Source organism: Phyllobates terribilis, unplaced genomic scaffold (genome assembly GCF_046119375.1).
Source record: "Phyllobates terribilis strain yellow unplaced genomic scaffold, ASM4611937v1 Scaffold_1__5_contigs__length_1240528914, whole genome shotgun sequence".
Classification (NCBI taxonomy): domain Eukaryota; kingdom Metazoa; phylum Chordata; class Amphibia; order Anura; family Dendrobatidae; genus Phyllobates; species Phyllobates terribilis.
In genome coordinates this window covers 1015161670-1015180373 of record NW_027362761.1, presented here as the reverse complement: position 1 = coordinate 1015180373, position 18704 = coordinate 1015161670, and positions in this window count along the sequence as shown.

Sequence of the window (18704 nt, the reverse complement as noted above, 5' to 3'; positions counted from 1 at the left end):
AATTTTGGGCATATTAGCAGTGTGTGGTACTCATTCTATTAGGCCATCTATACTAAGCTCCACCTGCTTTCAAATTACTAATAGTGTTGAGCCACCCCCGTAGTGTTCGAGTTCGGTTCGGTTCGTCGAACACCCGTGTGTTCGCCGAACTGTTCGTCGAACTGTTCGTCGAACACCTTCGAACACCGTTAAAACCAATGGCAGGCAAACAAAAACACATAGAAACACATAGAAAACACCTTCAAAGGTGTCCAAAAGCTGACAAACTGCTCAGAAGACACAACTAACACATGGAAAAGTGACAAGTACATATAGTCATGCGAAAAGAAAAGAGGTGGAGGAGTAAAAGGAGGGGGAGACACAGATATAGGCATGTCATGCCCTTCTAAAATCCAAAAAGTGAGAAGCCGAGACGGCCAGTCCGCTCCTGCCTGTGCCACCTCCGTGTCGCCGGGTTTGTGCCAGAGCCGCGGTGAACCCTGACGGCCAGCCCCCCTCTCCCAATACTGGTGCCTGTCCGCTGGTGGGTCGAGAGAGCCCCCCTGTGGTGGAGGCAGCTCTAAGCTATTTAATTTAAATTGTCCCTCTAATTTGAATGAATACACTTTAAATCCATTTACAAGGATCTATTGGAGGGCAAGTCTCATGCCAGCAGCCGCGTAATTCCAGCTCCAGTAGCGTCCACTAAAGCTGCTGCAGTTAAAAAGCTTTTATAAGGATCGAGCTCGGCTGTCCACCGCAAGGCATCCTAGTGCCAGTCCCAGCCCCTATGCCTTGGGGTGCCTCCTGATGCTCTTCACTAAGTATCCCGTGGTCCCGAAGCATTTCCTTTGAAAAAATTAAGTGTCCAAACTACAGGTGGTGTAGCTTGCTTAACAGCCGGGATAATCCGCTGACTAGCAGACACTGCTACTAGGCACAAAGTATTTCCTGGGCTAGATGCAGTTAAAAATTTGTAAGTAGATACTCTCGTTGGATGCTGAGAAAGCATTCCATAGAGTCTCCTGGCACGCCATATATGATTCTCTTAAAAAGCTTGGGGTAGGGGTCTAGGGGACCCTTTTATAGCCAAAATCACGGCCCTGTATCACAATACGTCACCTAGGCTGAAGATAAATGGAACTGTAGCACCGAGGGCTCGGTTGCTACAGACGTATTGCACCTCACCCAGAGGTGTGATATCTCACTCTCAGATAAGAATGGAGTGTGGATCAGGACCCGACACCTGCATGCATTACACCACATTGCCGTGGGGCAGGGCGACCAATATGCCCCTGAGATGGGCACGACAGTCCCTGTCCCTGGCTGGAGTGGGGGGAGGGAACACTGAGGAAGGGGAACCCTGCAGTGCAGGAGCAGGGAGGAAGCAGTTCCTGGGTGCATTGAGAAGGGAATATAAAAGGTGGGCACCATCTTAGTTCAGTGCAGAGAAGTCTGAGCAGAAGTGGCAGGGAGCAGGGGCTCTGCATGAGCTCTGCTCCGGAGGCGGGCCTAGTAACAGAGGCCCAGGCCTGCAAGAGGGAGAAGGAAGGAAGAGGAGCGGAGAAGGCTCCAGGAACGAGGAATGAAGGGATCCCAGGGGTGCGGACGGGCGAGTCGCCACCGCACGCCCGAATCCACCTGCGTGGAGGGGTCAAGCCAAAGGGGGAGACCGGTCCCCGAACTAGTGGAGGCAGGAAACGACCCTCAGCTAGAAACCGGAGGCTCTGACATTTTATGTGGCGCAGCCCCTTGCTCCACCCGCTAGGAAGGCACCACATAGGGTCAGGGAAACTGGCGCCAAGTTTACCAAGAGGAGGCCCGAGGCAGCCGGACAGAAGTGTTGGTAAGAAAGGCCAGACAAAGGACACACAAAGGGGGTCCTGTGAAGCGCTCCAAAGTTATCTGGGAGTTGTCTGAGCCCCTCACCTGGTGAGCACAGTACGACGTGGGCAGCCGTTACCTGCAGACGTGGTCTGGATAATAAGAACTGTGAGTAAAGGCCCTGAACTGCATCACTGACTCCGTGTCGTTACTGCTGCTGCCCTGCACCATCACCCCCATCCTCCGCATACACTGCCCTGAGGCTATACTCCTCCCGTGGGGAGTTATGCTACGCTCTGCTGCACCCACAACACCAGCCTTAGCGGTCTGCCCTGTAGCGGTGGTTCACTCTGACCGCAATCCACGGGTGGCGTAGTCGGACATTTAAACATCAAAACCACATAAATAGTTCCGCCACTGGTTTGACCGCCCTGAGCCACGGAACCGGATCGCCGCCACGAAGACTACAACCACCAGCATCCACCAAAAAGGGTCCGGCTCCGGGTGTCCCAAGGCCCAGGGGGTGCGTCAGAACATTTTCATCACCTTTCACAATCACCAATGGGACAAGGCAGGGATGTCCTCTGTCCCCTCTCTTATACATCCTAGTGACGGAGCACCTGCTCTCATCAATTCGCCATAACCCCAATATTAGGTGGATTGAGGTGGGAGGCACCGAGTACAAGTGCTCTCTATTTGCTGATGATGTCCTAGTATATATCACTCAATCACATATATCCATCCCTGCTGTTATGGCTGAAATAGATCACTTTGTTACATGGTAAAATTTTAAAATCAATGCAGCGAAGTCTGAGGCCCTCGATGTCTCCCTCCCTAAATCCATATAGGATTCCATCCAGTCCAACTTTCCCTTTGCCTGGCCCTCACAGGGTATCAAAAACTTAGGAATTCCTATTCATAGAGACCTCTCCCATCTATGTTATCTTAATTTTGGGCCCTTTATTGAACAATTCCATACAGACCACGGTTGGCAAGTTAGAACTGTAAGATTCACTACGTGAACCACTGGTGTTTTGTGGAAAAGCACATGTACACCGCGTTCCAAATTATTATGCAAAAAGTGTTTAGGAGTGATAAGGGAAGAATTTGTTTGTTTGTCAGTTAAACTCATTGATGGTGATGTGTGTCAGGGCTCTTTATATCACTGTAAGCAATTGCAGACACCTGTGCTAATTAGTTTGGCAGGTGTGTCCAATGAAAGGCAAGACTACTTAAGAAGGCTCTCTCACATTATTAAGCAGCCTACATTTTCTGCCAAAATGGGAAAGAAAAAGGATGTGTCGGCTGCTGAGAAGCAACAAATTGTGGAGTGTTTAGGTCAAGGCATGACTACAATCAACATTGTGCGATGATCAGGATGAAGTGTCTTGGCAATCAAGAAGTATGTAGCTGATTCACAGTACACACGTGTGCGTGCTGATAAGGGCAAATTGAGGACTCTTTCCTACAGGCAATTACGTCAGGTTGAAACAGCAGCGGCAAAAAAGCCTTGTCATAGCAGTAGACAAGTTTTTGAAGCTGCTTGTGCCTCCAACGTCCCCCGAACAACAAGATGCAGGGTCCTTCAGAGGTTTGCAGCTGTGCATATGCCATCCTGTCGACCTCCTCTATCCACTTCACACAAGCAGAAACGGCTCCAGTGGGCCAAACATTACATGAAGACTGATTTCAAAACTGTTTTGTTCACGGATGAGTGCCGTGCAGCGCTCGATGGTCCAGATGAATGGAGTGGAGGATGGCTGGTTGATGGACACCCCACGCAAACACGGCTACAGCGCCAACAAGGAGGAGGTGGAGTAATGTTTTGGGCTGGAATCATGGGGAGAGAGATTGTCGGCCCCTTTAGGATCCCTGAAGGCGCTAAAGATGAACTCCATAATGTATGTGGATTTTCTCAAACAGCACTTCCTGCCATGGTTCAAGAAGAAGAACCGTGTATTTCACAGCAAGATCATTTTTCTGCATGATAATGCACCATCTCATGCTGCACATAAAACATCTGCATCTCTGGCTGATATGGGCATAAAAGGGGACAAACTTATGGTGTGACCCCCATGCTCCCCTGACCTCTACCCCATTCAGAACCTTTGGAGCATCATTAAAAGGAGTGTCTATGATGGCGGGAGGCAGTTCACATCTAAGCAACAGCTCTGGGAGGGTATTCTGTCCTCATGCAAAACAATTGAAGCAGAAACCATCCAAAACCTGACAAATTCAATGGACGAGAGAGTTCAGAAGCTCCTTTCGAACAAGGGGTCCTATGTGAAAATGTAACATCACCTAGAATAAAGTTTTGAGTTGAAAACTGTTTGATTTCAGTTTCTAACAACCTGCTAATGCTTATAATTTCAAAAATGACCATTTTTTTGGTCTTTATTAAAATGAAAAGGTTGATCGAAAAGTTTGGGGGATCTAAGAGTGTGGCAACCCAGTAGTCATGATTACTTCGAATTCTAACAATATGAGGGTCATGCTGCAGGTAGTGCAGCAAGAAGGCACTTATGTGTCTTGCGCATCTCGGAGCCCCAAAATTATTTTCCGGGCTAGATGCAGCTAAAAATTATTTTTAATTTTAAATCTGGTGAAGCTTATTATAGATGGCCTAATAGGATCAGTGCTGCACACTGCTACAAAGCCCAAATTATTTTCCAGTCAAGATACAGATAAACATGATTAGTAATTTGAAAGCTTAAAACGGTTGGTAGGGTGATTTTAACCAATCATCAAGCTTTTACTCTCCCCAGGATGACACAGGGGTAGAAAAGTCGTTTCGGATCCATGATTTGTTCATCTTTATGAATGTGAGTCTGTCTACATTATCAGTGGAGAGCCGCGTGCGCTTATCTGTCAGCACACCACCAGCAGCGCTGAACACACGTTCAGACAGAACGCTGGCTGCGGGGCATGACAAGATCTCCAAGGCGTAAGTGGCTAGCTCCGGCCATTTATCCAGATTGGAAGCCCAAAAAGAGCAAGGGTCCATTGACACAGTCGTGGCTTCAATGTTTACTTGGAGATACTCCTGTACCATCGTCTCTAGGCGTTGACTATGTGTCAGACTTCTTGTCTCCTGTGGCCTTGCAAAGGATGGGCTAAAAAAGTGGTGAAATGATTCCGCAAAATTGATGTTACCAGCAGATACTGTGGTTCTGTTACGGTTTGAGTGCTGAACACTTGACGGTCCCACGGTTGGCAAGTTGGAACTGTGAGATTCACTACGTGCACCACTGGTATTTTGTGGAAAAGCACATGTGAGATTCTGCAACAGTCTCTGCTGATACTCCTGCATGCGTGCATCCCTTTCTATGGCAGGAATAATTTCTGCAAATTTACTTTTGTACCGGGGATCTAACAGTGTGGCAACCCAGTAGTCAGGATTATTTCTAATTCTCACAATTCGAGGGTCATGTTGCAGGTAGTGCAGCAAGAAGGCACTCATGTGTGTTGCGCATCCAGGAGCACCAAGTCCCTGTTGTGTTGGTGGCGAGGTAGCAATCATGCTTCCTTCCTCTGTCCTCTCCCCCGAACCTCGCACAACAGAAATGTGATCAAGGTCTCCCTCATCTGATGAGTCTTCCATCAGTTCGTCCTCCACTTCTTCCTGGGCTCCTGCACCTTCCTCACTAGTTTGACTGCTACCATGCGCCCTGGTAAAATCATCTCCCCCACCCTCACATGCCTGCCGCCTTGGTGCTGCCGACCGTCTGGACCTTGCAGATGTTAGCCCTTCCGCATACAACTCCTCCTCCTCTACTTCCTCCACCTCCTCTTGTGCCACCACCTGACTCCGAATTCTGTTTAACATGTGCTCCAGCATGTAAATCACCGGAATAGTCATGCTGATAATGGCATCGTCAGCACTAAACATCTTCGTCGCCATTTCAAAACTGTGCAGAAGGGTGCATAGGTCCCTGATCTGAGACCACTCCTCCAGCGTGATTTGCCCCACCTCTGAATCTCGTTGGCCCAGGCTATACGTCAGAACGTATTGCACCAGGGCTTGTCGGTGCTGCCACAGTCGCTGCAACATGTGCAGAGTTGAATTCCACCGGGTAGGCACATCGCATTTTAGCCGGTGAAGTGGCAGGCCCAACGACTTCTGTAGAGATGTAAGTCGCTGAGCTGCGGGATGCGAACGGCGGAAGTGAGCACACAGCGACCGTGCCCTCTGCAGAAGGCCATCTAGTCTGGGATAGTGGGCTAAAAATTGCTGGACAACCAGGTTCAACACGTGAGCCATACAAGGCACGTGTGTGACATTGCCCCGGCGAAGGGCCGCACCCAGGTTTGCAGCATTGTCGCACACGGCCTTCCCTGGTTTCAGGTCCAGTGGAGACAACCATTCATGAAATTGGTTCTCCAGAGCTGACCACAACTCCTCAGCTGTGTGACTCACATTTCCCAGACATTTCAATGTAAAAACCGCCTGATGACGTTGAGCCCTACTGCCAGCATAGTAAGGAGGTGTGCAGGATCCCTTCTGCGCAGTTAGAAAGCTTGTGGCATGACCAGACAGACCCCTGTCCATGCCTACTCGTCCAAGTGTCTGTGGTGAAATGCACCCTGTCACACACAGAGTTTCTCAAAGAAGCGGTGATGTTGTGTGCGACATGCTGGTGGAGCGCAGGCACACCTTTCTTTGAGAAGTAGTGCCGACTGGGCATCTGGTACTGGGGCACTGCGACGGACATAAGGTCTCGAAAATCCTCTGTGTCCACCAGGCGGAAAGGCAGCATTTCTGTAGCCAAGAGCTTGCAGATGGTGAAATTCAACCTCTTAGCTTTCTCATGGCTAGGAGGAAATGGTCTTTTACTTGTCCACATCTGAGGGACCGAGGGCTGGCTATTGTGCTTAGACGGGGTTGATAAGGGTGTCCCCGGCAAACTGCCGGTCTGTGAGGAAGATGCAGGCGGACATGTTAGGTTGCCTTGATCCAAAGGTGGTGCTATCGATGTCGGACAGCGCTCAAGACCAGCTGGTGTTACCACCTCCAAAGAAAATGATGACCTGCCAATCACGCTGGCTGTTGCGGGTAAAGAGGTGGCAGGTCTGCGCCCCAAAACAGGTGTGACTGCTGTCCCCCCAGTCACAGAGGATGAAGAGGCCGCGGATGCACAAGATATGGCAGACGGTGGTTGGCCCGGCCGGCTAGACCGCATTGTAGCACACTGAGCTTCCCACTGCAACTTATGCTTCATGTCCATGTGCCGGTTCATGCATGAAGTACTCAAACTATGTATTTTTTGGCCTCTACTTAGCTTTTGCTGACAAATGTTACAGATAACACGAGTTGGGTCATCTTTATTGATCTGAAAAAATGCCCAGGCTATGCAAGGCTTAGCACCCATGCGACCTGAAGAGCCACCACGACTTGTGGTGAGAGGCAGAGTTGTGTTTGAGGATGCAGTTGTTGACGTGCTTCCAGTACTACGTCTCTATCCAGGAAGGCGCAACCTGACCTCGTCGTCACTAGCATCTTCCTCCACCTCCTCTGCTGACCTCATCTCTTGGCTGACTGTGGGTTGACAGTAAGTGGGATCTCCGACCTCATCATCATCACCCTGTGCGTTATCACACCCGTCGTCCTCAGAGCCAACCTGTTCCTGCCCTGACAAAAAACTAAAGTTGTCGCTCCAATCAGGTATTTGAGTCTTATCATCGTCTTCCTCATTGTCTCCACCAACAGGAGTTACAGTTTGGGAATGAGGGTCTACATTATGGTCAGAACCTTCTGCGTCTGGTCCTGGATCCGACTCATAAAGATTCTGGGCATCAGTGCAGATCATTTCCTCGTCTGGATTCACAGAAGCGCTTTAGTCGACCTCTGATTCCCAGGCTATAGTATGAGTAAACAGCTCTGCAGACTCAACCATCTGTTCTACCTCATACTCAGACGGGCAGCTGGAGATTTGGGAGCTGTGAGGAAGCAAGTGCGATTTGGGTGACACCTTTGAGGACTGGAGTATTTGTGATGTTGAAGTTGATGTGGAGGAGAGCCCACTTAAAGGAGCACTTGATATCCGTTGAAGCACCTGCTGTTTTTGTGCCTCATCTGGAATTTGTAGCGATTGGCGTGGCCGTAAGAAAGGGATCTTATCACATTGTCCGCTAAAAGAAGTAGACATTTTAGTTTGGCTGGAAGATGGTCTTTCTTCTGCACCTACCCCACGGACACAACCTTTTTGTAACATACCTGGCGGCGTCCTTGCATGGTGGTCCATCTCCCACTGTGCAAGAGGGCGCACTTGATCTCCTGTCCAGAATGTCTCTCTGGCTTCCCTCCATGCTGTCTGTTTGTGTCTGTTTCTGCTGCTTAAGGGCGGCGCCCGATCACTTCCTGCCTTTTGTACCTGCTGTGGGTCACACCCCTTGTGCGTCCTCAGCCTATTGCTGTCTGTCACTTGGTATATAGCTCAGCAGCTCCCTTCTATCCCTGCCTGAGCATAGTGTTTCCTTCAGTGTGTGCTTGCACTCTGAAGGTGCCAGGTCCCGTCTCTTGTCTCCTGCTTTTTGTATCAGTTCCCGTGTCTGAACTGAGTCCTTTCTGTGTTCTCTTGTCTGTCCTGTCTGAACACGCTCCTAGCCTGTTCCTCCTGCCTTCTAGGGGCCGATTACCTAGACCCGTTCCTGTATCTTGTCTGACCTGTCTGAACACGCTCCTAGCCTGTTCCTCCTGTCTTCTAGGGGCCGATTACCTAGACCCGTTCCTGTATCTTGTCTGACCTGTCTGAACTCGCTCCTAGCCTGTTCCTCTCGCCTTCTAGTGGCCGATTTCCTAGACCCGCTCCTGTGTCTGGTCTGTCCTGTCTGAACACGCTCCTTGCCTGTTCGTTCCGCCTTTTAGTGGCCGATTTCCTAAACCCGCTCCTGTGTCTGGTCTGTCCTGTCTGAACACGCTCCTTGCCTGTTCGTTCCGCCTTCTAGTGGCCGATTTCCTAGACCCGCTCCTGTGTCTGGTCTGTCCTGTCTGAACACGCTCCTTGCCTGTTCGTTCCGCCTCTCTGGGGGCCGTATTCCCAGACCCGCTCCTGTATCCCTCTGCAGTGTCGGTCTCCTCCGTACACTCAGTTCCAGTCTGAACTCTCTCCTGTCCTTTACCTGTTTTGCCTCTATGTCCGTTCCCTTCCTTTTTCTGCAGAGTCTGAACTCGTACCTAACTCCTGCTTGTTGTCTCTGCAAGTACTGTGTGAGTATCTGGCTCTGTCTTTCCCTTCCTGTCTGTTCCGTGTGAACAGAGCCCTGTCCTCCCTGCTCAGCCTTGTCTGCACTCTAGCTGTGCTTGCCTGTAACCCTCTGCCTGTATTGTTCCTGAGTCCCGGTGTGTACTGGGTCCTATCCCGCCTGTGTTCCTACCTGCTAGTGCCTCCCTGTCTGCACTCTAGCTGTGCTTGCCTTTACCCCCCTGCCTGCATACCCGCCTGCCTGCATACCAGTCGTGCCTGCCTATACCCTCCAGTCTGTGTGCCAGCCTACCAGCCTGTTCCTGTATTCCCCTGTGTGGGTCAACAGCCGTGTCCGGGGTCTGTCCTGGAGTAGCACCTGGTCCCTCTGCTCGGTTCCTCCTTGGTGCACTGGCGTCGTATGCCGTCGTGCGACCCTGGTCGGATCGGGTGAATACTTAGTCACGCCCCTCCAGGCATTCACTCTCCGGCACGGTCCAGTGGAATCACTACCAATCACACGCACACGCCGCTTAGCCCGGGCGTGTGCATAACAGCATGCTCAGGCAATGGTTCCCGTTGAGCCCCACGGCCTTCGCTCTTTGAGAAGTTTTTCCAGCGAATACATGCATTAAAATAAATAAATAAATTTTTTTCCCCCTTTAGCTGAGTTCCAGGCGAATTACGCACCCGTCCAGATGGATCTATCAGCTCTCGTTCCTGCGGATCCGCCACGTTACTATGGGGATCCAAGACAGTGTCGTGCATTTGTGGAGCAATGCATGCTACACTTTAAGGCCTACCCTCTCTATTTTCCTTCCGATTGGGCTAAAGTGGCCTTTATGATTGACTACCTAGCGGGTGATGCCTTGAAATGGGTCACCCCCCTATGGGAAGCATGGGATCCTGTCATCCTTGACCTGCAGGCCTTCCTGGTGGCCTTTCGTATGGTCTTCGAGGACCCTAACTCTGAAGCCCCTGCTGAAGCTTCACTTCCCAATATCCCGGAGCAGCCCCGACGGGTAATGTGTGTGGGTAGCGCAATAGTCCTCCAGCCCAATGAGACTACTGCCCACCCAGAATCCTCACAGGGTGACTACGCTTTCCGGAATACTTCTCTCAACCTCAAGAGGCAGTCCAGACGTGCTAGACTTAGAGGCAAGCCGTCACGCCAGGGTCTGTCCTCCCTGAGACCTCCTGACCCCAACCTTGAAGTCCCTACTGAAGCTTCATCTCCCTGTATCCCGGAGAAACCCCAATGGGTAATGTGCGTGGGTAGTGCACCAGTTCTCCTGGCCGAAGAGACTTCTGCCCATCCAGACTCCACACAGGAGAACTTCCTGCACCCGGCATCAGATGCTTCTTTCTCTTTAACCGGTGTGCATGTCCAAGGATGCTCCAAAGCTGTGGTTACCTCAGAGTCTGTGCACCTCTACTACCTGGCGGAGGATCCCCTGTTGCCTCCTGAACCCTCCGGGATACCACTCGATGACAAATGGAGAGAGACTTCTCTACACCCGGTACTCAATACTTTGTCCGCTTCGTCCTGTGAGCCTGACAATGGGTACCCCAAAGTGGTAGTTACCTCCGAGTCTCTACACCCCTCCGACCAGGCGGAGGATCTCCAGTTGTCTCCTGAACCCTTCGGGGTGCTACCTGGTAGCGAAAGGACAGAGACTCTCCTATACTCTGTACCTGATACCTCGCTCGCTTCGTCCAGTGAGTCCAACTTAGTGTACTCCGAAGCAGAGGTTACTCCTGAGTCTCTACACCCCTCTGACCAGGCGGAGGACCTCCAGTTGTGTTCAGAATCCTTCGGGGTGCCACCTGGTGGTGAATGGACAGAGACTTTCCTATATCCTGGATCTGATACCTCGCTTGCTTCGTCCAGTGAGTCCGACCTAGTGTACTCTGAAGCAGAGGTTACCCGTGAGTCTCTACACCCCTCTGACCAGGCGGAGGACCGCCAGCTGTCTCCAGAACCCTTCGGGGTGCCACCTGGTGGTGAATGGACAGAGACTTTCCTATACTCGGTACCCGATACCTCGCCTGCTTCCTCCAGTGAGTCCGACCTAGTGTACTCTGAAGCAGTTGTTTTCTCTGAGCCTCTGCACTCTTCTGACCCGGCGGAGGACCTCCAGTTGTTTCCTGAATCCTCCGGGATACCACCAGATAACAAAGAGACAGTGACTTTTCCTCATTATGTACGTGATAACCCGTCTATTTCTTCCTGTGAGCTTGACAAGATGTACCTCGAAGCAGAGATTACCCTTAAGTCTCTGTCCCCCTCCAACCCTGTGAACGACTGGCCCTCGAATTCCCTGCGGAAGATTCTGGCAGGCCTGAAGAAGAGGGGGCGTAAGGGGGGAGGTACTGTAACATACCTGGCGGCGTCCTTGCATGGTGGTCCATCTCCCACTGTGCAAGAGGGCGCTCTTGATCTCCTGTCCAGAATGTCTCTCTGGCTTCCCTCCATGCTGTCTGTTTGTGTCTGTTTCTGCTGCTTAAGGGCGGCGCCCGATCACTTCCTGCCTTTTGTACCTGCTGTGGGTCACACCCCTTGTGCGTCCTCAGCCTATTGCTGTCTGTCACTTGGTATATAGCTCAGCAGCTCCCTTCTATCCCTGCCTGAGCATAGTGTTTCCTTCAGTGTGTGCTTGCACTCTGAAGGTGCCAGGTCCCGTCTCTTGTCTCCTGCTTTTTGTATCAGTTCCCGTGTCTGAACTGAGTCCTTTCTGTGTTCTCTTGTCTGTCCTGTCTGAACACGCTCCTAGCCTGTTCCTCCTGCCTTCTAGGGGCCGATTACCTAGACCCGTTCCTGTATCTTGTCTGACCTGTCTGAACACGCTCCTAGCCTGTTCCTCCTGTCTTCTAGGGGCCGATTACCTAGACCCGTTCCTGTATCTTGTCTGACCTGTCTGAACTCGCTCCTAGCCTGTTCCTCTCGCCTTCTAGTGGCCGATTTCCTAGACCAGCTCCTGTGTCTGGTCTGTCCTGTCTGAACACGCTCCTTGCCTGTTCGTTCCGCCTTTTAGTGGCCGATTTCCTAGACCCGCTCCTGTGTCTGGTCTGTCCTGTCTGAACACGCTCCTTGCCTGTTCGTTCCGCCTTCTAGTGGCCGATTTCCTAGACCCGCTCCTGTGTCTGGTCTGTCCTGTCTGAACACGCTCCTTGCCTGTTCGTTCCGCCTCTCTGGGGGCCGTATTCCCAGACCCGCTCCTGTATCCCTCTGCAGTGTCGGTCTCCTCCGTACACTCAGTTCCAGTCTGAACTCTCTCCTGTCCTTTACCTGTTTTGCCTCTATGTCCGTTCCCTTCCTTTTTCTGCAGAGTCTGAACTCGTACCTAACTCCTGCTTGTTGTCTCTGCAAGTACTGTGTGAGTATCTGGCTCTGTCTTTCCCTTCCTGTCTGTTCCGTGTGAACAGAGCCCTGTCCTCCCTGCTCAGCCTTGTCTGCACTCTAGCTGTGCTTGCCTGTAACCCTCTGCCTGTATTGTTCCTGAGTCCCGGTGTGTACTGGGTCCTATCCCGCCTGTGTTCCTACCTGCTAGTGCCTCCCTGTCTGCACTCTAGCTGTGCTTGCCTTTACCCCCCTGCCTGCATACCCGCCTGCCTGCATACCAGTCGTGCCTGCCTATACCCTCCAGTCTGTGTGCCAGCCTACCAGCCTGTTCCTGTATTCCCCTGTGTGGGTCAACAGCCGTGTCCGGGGTCTGTCCTGGAGTAGCACCTGGTCCCTCTGCTCGGTTCCTCCTTGGTGCACTGGCGTCGTATGCCGTCGTGCGACCCTGGTCGGATCGGGTGAATACTTAGTCACGCCCCTCCAGGCATTCACTCTCCGGCACGGTCCAGTGGAATCACTACCAATCACACGCACACGCCGCTTAGCCCGGGCGTGTGCATAACACTTTTTTCCCCTTCCCAACACGCCTATTCCCCTTTCCACCAGCAGCAGGCCTTTTTCCACTCATTTTGGTGGTTAACTAATTCACAACTCTGGAGTTGTTTGCACAAAAAAACAATGGATGGTAACCGAGCAGAGCTGAGTGGCCAAACTGTGGTATTAGGCCAAAACTATTGGCTGGGTTAGATGCAGAAAAAAATTATTTTTAATTTGCAACCTGATGGAGGTCAGTATAGATGGACTAATAGACCAAGTCCCACACACTGCTAGAAGCCCAAATATTTTTTCAGAGCTAGATGCAGAAAATTTTTTTATTCAATTTGCAACCTGATGGAGGTCAGTATAGATGGACTAATAGACCAAGTCCCACACACTGCTAGAAGCCCAAATATTTTTTCAGAGCTAGATGCAGAAAAAAATTATTTTTAATTTGCAACCTGATGGAGGTCAGTATAGATGGACTAATAGACCAAGTCCCACACACTGCTAGAAGCCCAAATATTTTTTCAGAGCTAGATGCAGAAAAAAATTATTTTTAATTTGCAACCTGATGGAGGTCAGGATAGATGGACTAATAGACCAAGTCCCACACACCGCTAGAAGCCCAAATATTTTTTCAGAGCTAGATGCAGAAAATTTTTTTATTCAATTTGCAACCTGATGGAGGTCAGTATAGATGGACTAATAGACCAAGTCCCACACACTGCTAGAAGCCCAAATATTTTTTCAGAGCTAGATGCAGAAAAAAATTATTTTTAATTTGCAACCTGATGGAGGTCAGTATAGATGGACTAATAGACCAAGTCCCACACACTGCTAGAAGCCCAAATATTTTTTCAGAGCTAGATGCAGAAAAAAATTATTTTTAATTTGCAACCTGATGGAGGTCAGTATAGATGGACTAATAGAACAAGTCCCACACGCTGCTAGAAGCCCAAATATTTTTCAGAGATAAATGAAGAAAAAAATTATTTTTAATTTGCAACCTGATGGAGGTCAGTATAGATGGACTAATAGACCAAGTCCCACACACTGCTAGAAGCCCAAATATTTTTTCAGAGCTAGATGCAGAAAAAAATTATTTTTAATTTGCAACCTGATGGAGGTCAGTATAGATGGACTAATAGACCAAGTCCCACACACCGCTAGAAGCCCAAATATTTTTTCAGAGCTAGATGCAGAAAAAAATTATATTCAGTTTGCAACCTGATGGAGGTCAGTATAGATGGACTAATAGAATGATGCTATGCCCAAAAGATTTTACTTCACTAGGTGCAGTAAAAAAATTGGTATTCTATACACAGGTGGTATATCTTGCAACACAGATAGGCTACTCCACTGACTAACACACTCTGCAATAGGCCAAAAAGGATTAGCTTTGCTAGATTCAGCCAAATGCTGTGAAAAAAAACTTGCACAGCACTGGCACAGACCTGCCTGGCAAAAACTGATAGGAACTGATGTAACCTAGTCCTGAAAAGGACTCCAATTACAATTAGTCTTTACTCCCACAATCTATCTATTTAAGAGCACAGACCTGCCTGATAAAAGTCGTAGGAAATGCTGTAACCTAGTCCTTAAAAGGACTGCAATCACAACTATTCCCTACTCCCAAGCTATCTGTATATTTGTGCGAAAATTGGCTTGAAATTAACAAGGTATAGCGCACACAGCAACAGCGGTGCCGTCTAACACGCAGCTGCAGCAGTGAGAAAATGGTGGCGACGGGGAAAATGGCTTGGTCTTATAGGGCAAGGACATGTGACATACACTGCCAATCACACATGCCCTTGCTTGTGTGAAAAAAAGCACTTCGCTCCGTGTGTGCGCTGCTGATAGGCTGACAGATTGCACCTCCCCACTGCAAATGCGGGAAAGAGAAAAAAAAATGGAGATCTTCATTGTTCCTGCAGAGATCCATCCCCTGCCCCTCCCCCCGCCCCGCTGTACACTCAAACTGCGTATTAACATTAATTTTCATCATTACTGAGAAAAAATCCAGTTATGATTTTGGTGCACGAACAGTTATCGAACATAACCTCGAACAGCCGAATTTTTCTCAAATTGTTGGTGTTCGCCGACCGGCTCGAACACCGCCCAAAACAGCTCGAATTTGAGATTGGCGAACAGTTCGAGTAGAACAACGCTCATCTCTAATTACTAATAATTTTTAGCTGCATCTTGCCCGGAAAATAATTTTGGGCATATTAGCAGTGTGTGGTACTCATTGTATTAGGCCATCTATACCAAGCTCCACCAGCTTTGAAATTAATAATTATTTTTAGCTGCATCTTGCCTGGAAAATAATTTTGGGCATAGTAGTAGTGTGTGGTACTCATTGTATTAGGCCATCTATTCCAAGCTCCACCAGCTTTAAAATTACTAATAATTTTTAGCTGCATCTTGCCTGGAAAATATTTTTGGGCATAGTAGCAGTGTGTAGTACACATTCTATTAGTCCATCTATACCAAGCTCCACCAGCTTTCAAATTACTAATAATTTTTACCTGCATCTTGCCTGGAAAATATTTTTGGGCATAGTAGCAGTGTGTAGTACACATTCTATTAGTCCATCTATACCAAGCTCCACCAGCTTTGAAATTAATAATAATTTTTAGCTGCATCTAGCCGGAAAATAATTTTGGGCTTAGTAGCAGTGTGTGGTACTCATTGTATTAGGCCATCTATACTAAGCTCCACCAGCTTTCAAATTGCTAATAATTTTTAGCTGCATCTTGCCTGGAAAATAATTTTGGGCAAAATAGCAGTGTGTGTTACTCATTGTATTAGGCCATCTATACCAAGGTCCACCAGCTTTGAAATTAATAATAATTTTTAGCTGCATCTTGCCTGGAAAATAATTTTGGGCATAGTAGTGGTGTGTGGTACTCATTGTGTTATGCCATCTATACCAAGCTCCTCCAGCTTTGAAATTAATAATAATTTTTAGCTGCATCTTGCCTGGAAAATAATTTTGGGCATATTAGCAGTGTGTGGTACTCATTGTATTAGGCCATCTATACCAAGCTCCACCAGATTTGAAATTAATAATCATTTTTAGCTGCATCTTGCATGGAAAATAATTTTGGGCATATTAGAAGTGTGTGGTACTCATTGTATTAGGCAATCTATGCCAAGCTCCACCAGCTTTGAAATTAATAACAATTTTTAGCTGCATTTTGCCAGTAAAATAATTTTGAGCATATTAGCAGTGTGTGGTACTCATTCTATTAGTCCATCTATACCAAGCTCCACCAGCTTTGAAATTAATAATAATTTTTAACTGCATCTAGCCGGAAAATAATTTTGGGCTTAGTAGCAGTGTGTGGTACTCATTGTATTAGGCCATCTATACTAAGCTCCACCAGCTTTCAAATTACTAATAATTTTTAGCTGCATCTTGCCTGGAAAATAATTTTGGGCAAAGTAGCAGTGTGTGGTACTCATTGTATTAGGCCATCTATACCAAGGTCCACCAGCTTTGAAATTAATAATAATTTTTAGCTGCATCTTGCCTGGAAAATAATTTAGGGCATAGTAGTAGTGTGTGGTACTCATTGTGTTATGCCATCTATACCAATCTCCTCCAGCTTTGAAATTAATAATAATTTTTAGCTGCATCTTGCCTGGAAAATAATTTTGGGCATATTAGCAGTGTGTGGTACTCATTCTATTAGGCCATCTATACTAAGCTCCACCTGCTTTCAAATTACTAATAATTTTTAGCTGCATCTTGCCCGGAAAATAATTTTGGGCATATTAGCAGTGTGTGGTACTCATTGTATTAGGCCATCTATACCAAGCTCCACCAGCTTTGAAATTAATAATTATTTTTAGCTGCATCTTGCCTGGAAAATAATTTTGGGCATAGTAGTAGTGTGTGATACTCATTGTATTAGGCAATCTATACCAAGCTCCACCAGCTTTGAAATTAATAATAATTTTTAGCTGCATCTTGCCAGTAAAATAATTTTGAGCATATTAGCAGTGTGTGGTACTCATTCTATTAGGCCATCTATACTAAGCTCCACCAGCTTTCAAATTACTAATAATTTTATGCTGCATCTTGCATGGAAAATAATTTTGGGCATATTAGCAGTGTGTGGTACTCATTGTATTAGGCCATCTATACCAAGCTCCACCAGCTTTGAAATTAATAATAATTTTTAGCTGCATCTTGCCAGTAAAATATTTTTGGGCATATTAGCAGTGAGTGGTACTCATTCTTTTAGGCCATCTATACCAAGCTCCACCAGCTTTGAAATTACTAATAATTTTTAGCTGCATCTTGCCTGGAAAATAATTTTGGGCATAGTAGCAGTGTGTGGTACTCATTGTATTAGGCCATCTATAACAAGCTCATCCAGCATTGAAATTATTAATAATTTTTAGCTGCATCTTGCCTGTAAAATAATTTTGGGCATATTAGCAGTGTGTGGTACTCATTCTATTAGGCCATCTATACTAAGCTCCACCAGCTTTCAAATTACTAATAATTTTTACCTGCATCTTGCCTGGAAAATATTTTTGGGCATAGTAGCAGTGTGTAGTACACATTCTATTAGTCCATCTATACCAAGCTCCACCAGCTTTGAAATTAATAATAATTTTTAGCTGCATCTAGCCGGAAAATAATTTTGGGCTTAGTAGCAGTGTGTGGTACTCATTGTATTAGGCCATCTAAACTAAGCTCCACCAGCTTTCAAATTGCTAATAATTTTTAGCTGCATCTTGCCTGGAAAATAATTTTGGGCAAAATAGCAGTGTGTGGTACTCATTGTATTAGGCCATCTATACCAAGGTCCACCAGCTTTGAAATTAATAATAATTTTTAGCTGCATCTTGCCTGGAAAATAATTTTGGGCATAGTAGTGGTGTGTGGTACTCATTGTGTTATGCCATCTATACTAAGCTCCTCCAGCTTTGAAATTAATAATAATTTTTAGCTGCATCTTGCCTGGAAAATAATTTTGGGCATATTAGCAGTGTGTGGTACTCATTGTATTAGGCCATCTATACCAAGCTCCACCAGCTTTGAAATTATTAATAATTTTTAGCTGCATCTTGCCAGGAAAATAATTTTGGGCATAGTAGCAGTGTGTGGTACTCATTGTATTAGGCCATCTATACCAAGCTTCACCAGCTTTGAAATTAATAATCATTTTTAGCTGCATCTTGCCTGGAAAATAATTTTGGGCATAGTAGTAGTGTGTGGTACTCACTGTATTAGGCAATCTATACCAAGCTCCACCAGCTTTGAAATTAATAATAATTTTTAGCTGCATCTTGCCAGTAAAATATTTTTGGGCATATTAACTGTGAGTGGTACTCATTCTTTTAGGCCATCTATACCAAGCTCATCCAGCATTGAAATTATTAATAATTTTTAGCTGCATCTTGCCTGTAAAATAATTTTGGGCATATTAGCAGTGTGTGGTACTCATTCTATTAGGCCATCTATACTAAGCTCCACCAGCTTTCAAATTACTAATAATTTTTAGCTGCATCTTGCCTGGAAAATATTTTTGGGCATAGTAGCAGTGTGTGGTACTCATTGTATTAGACCATCTATAACAAGCTCATCCAGCATTGAAATTATTAATAATTTTTAGCTGCATCTTGCCAGGAAAATAATTTTGGGCATAGTAGCAGTGTGTGGTACTCATTGTATTAGGCCATCTATACCAAGCTTCACCAGCTTTGAAATTAATAATCATTTTTAGCTGCATCTTGCCTGGAAAATAATTTTGGGCATAGTAGTAGTGTGTGGTACTCATTGTATTAGGCAATCTATACCAAGCTCCACCAGCTTTGAA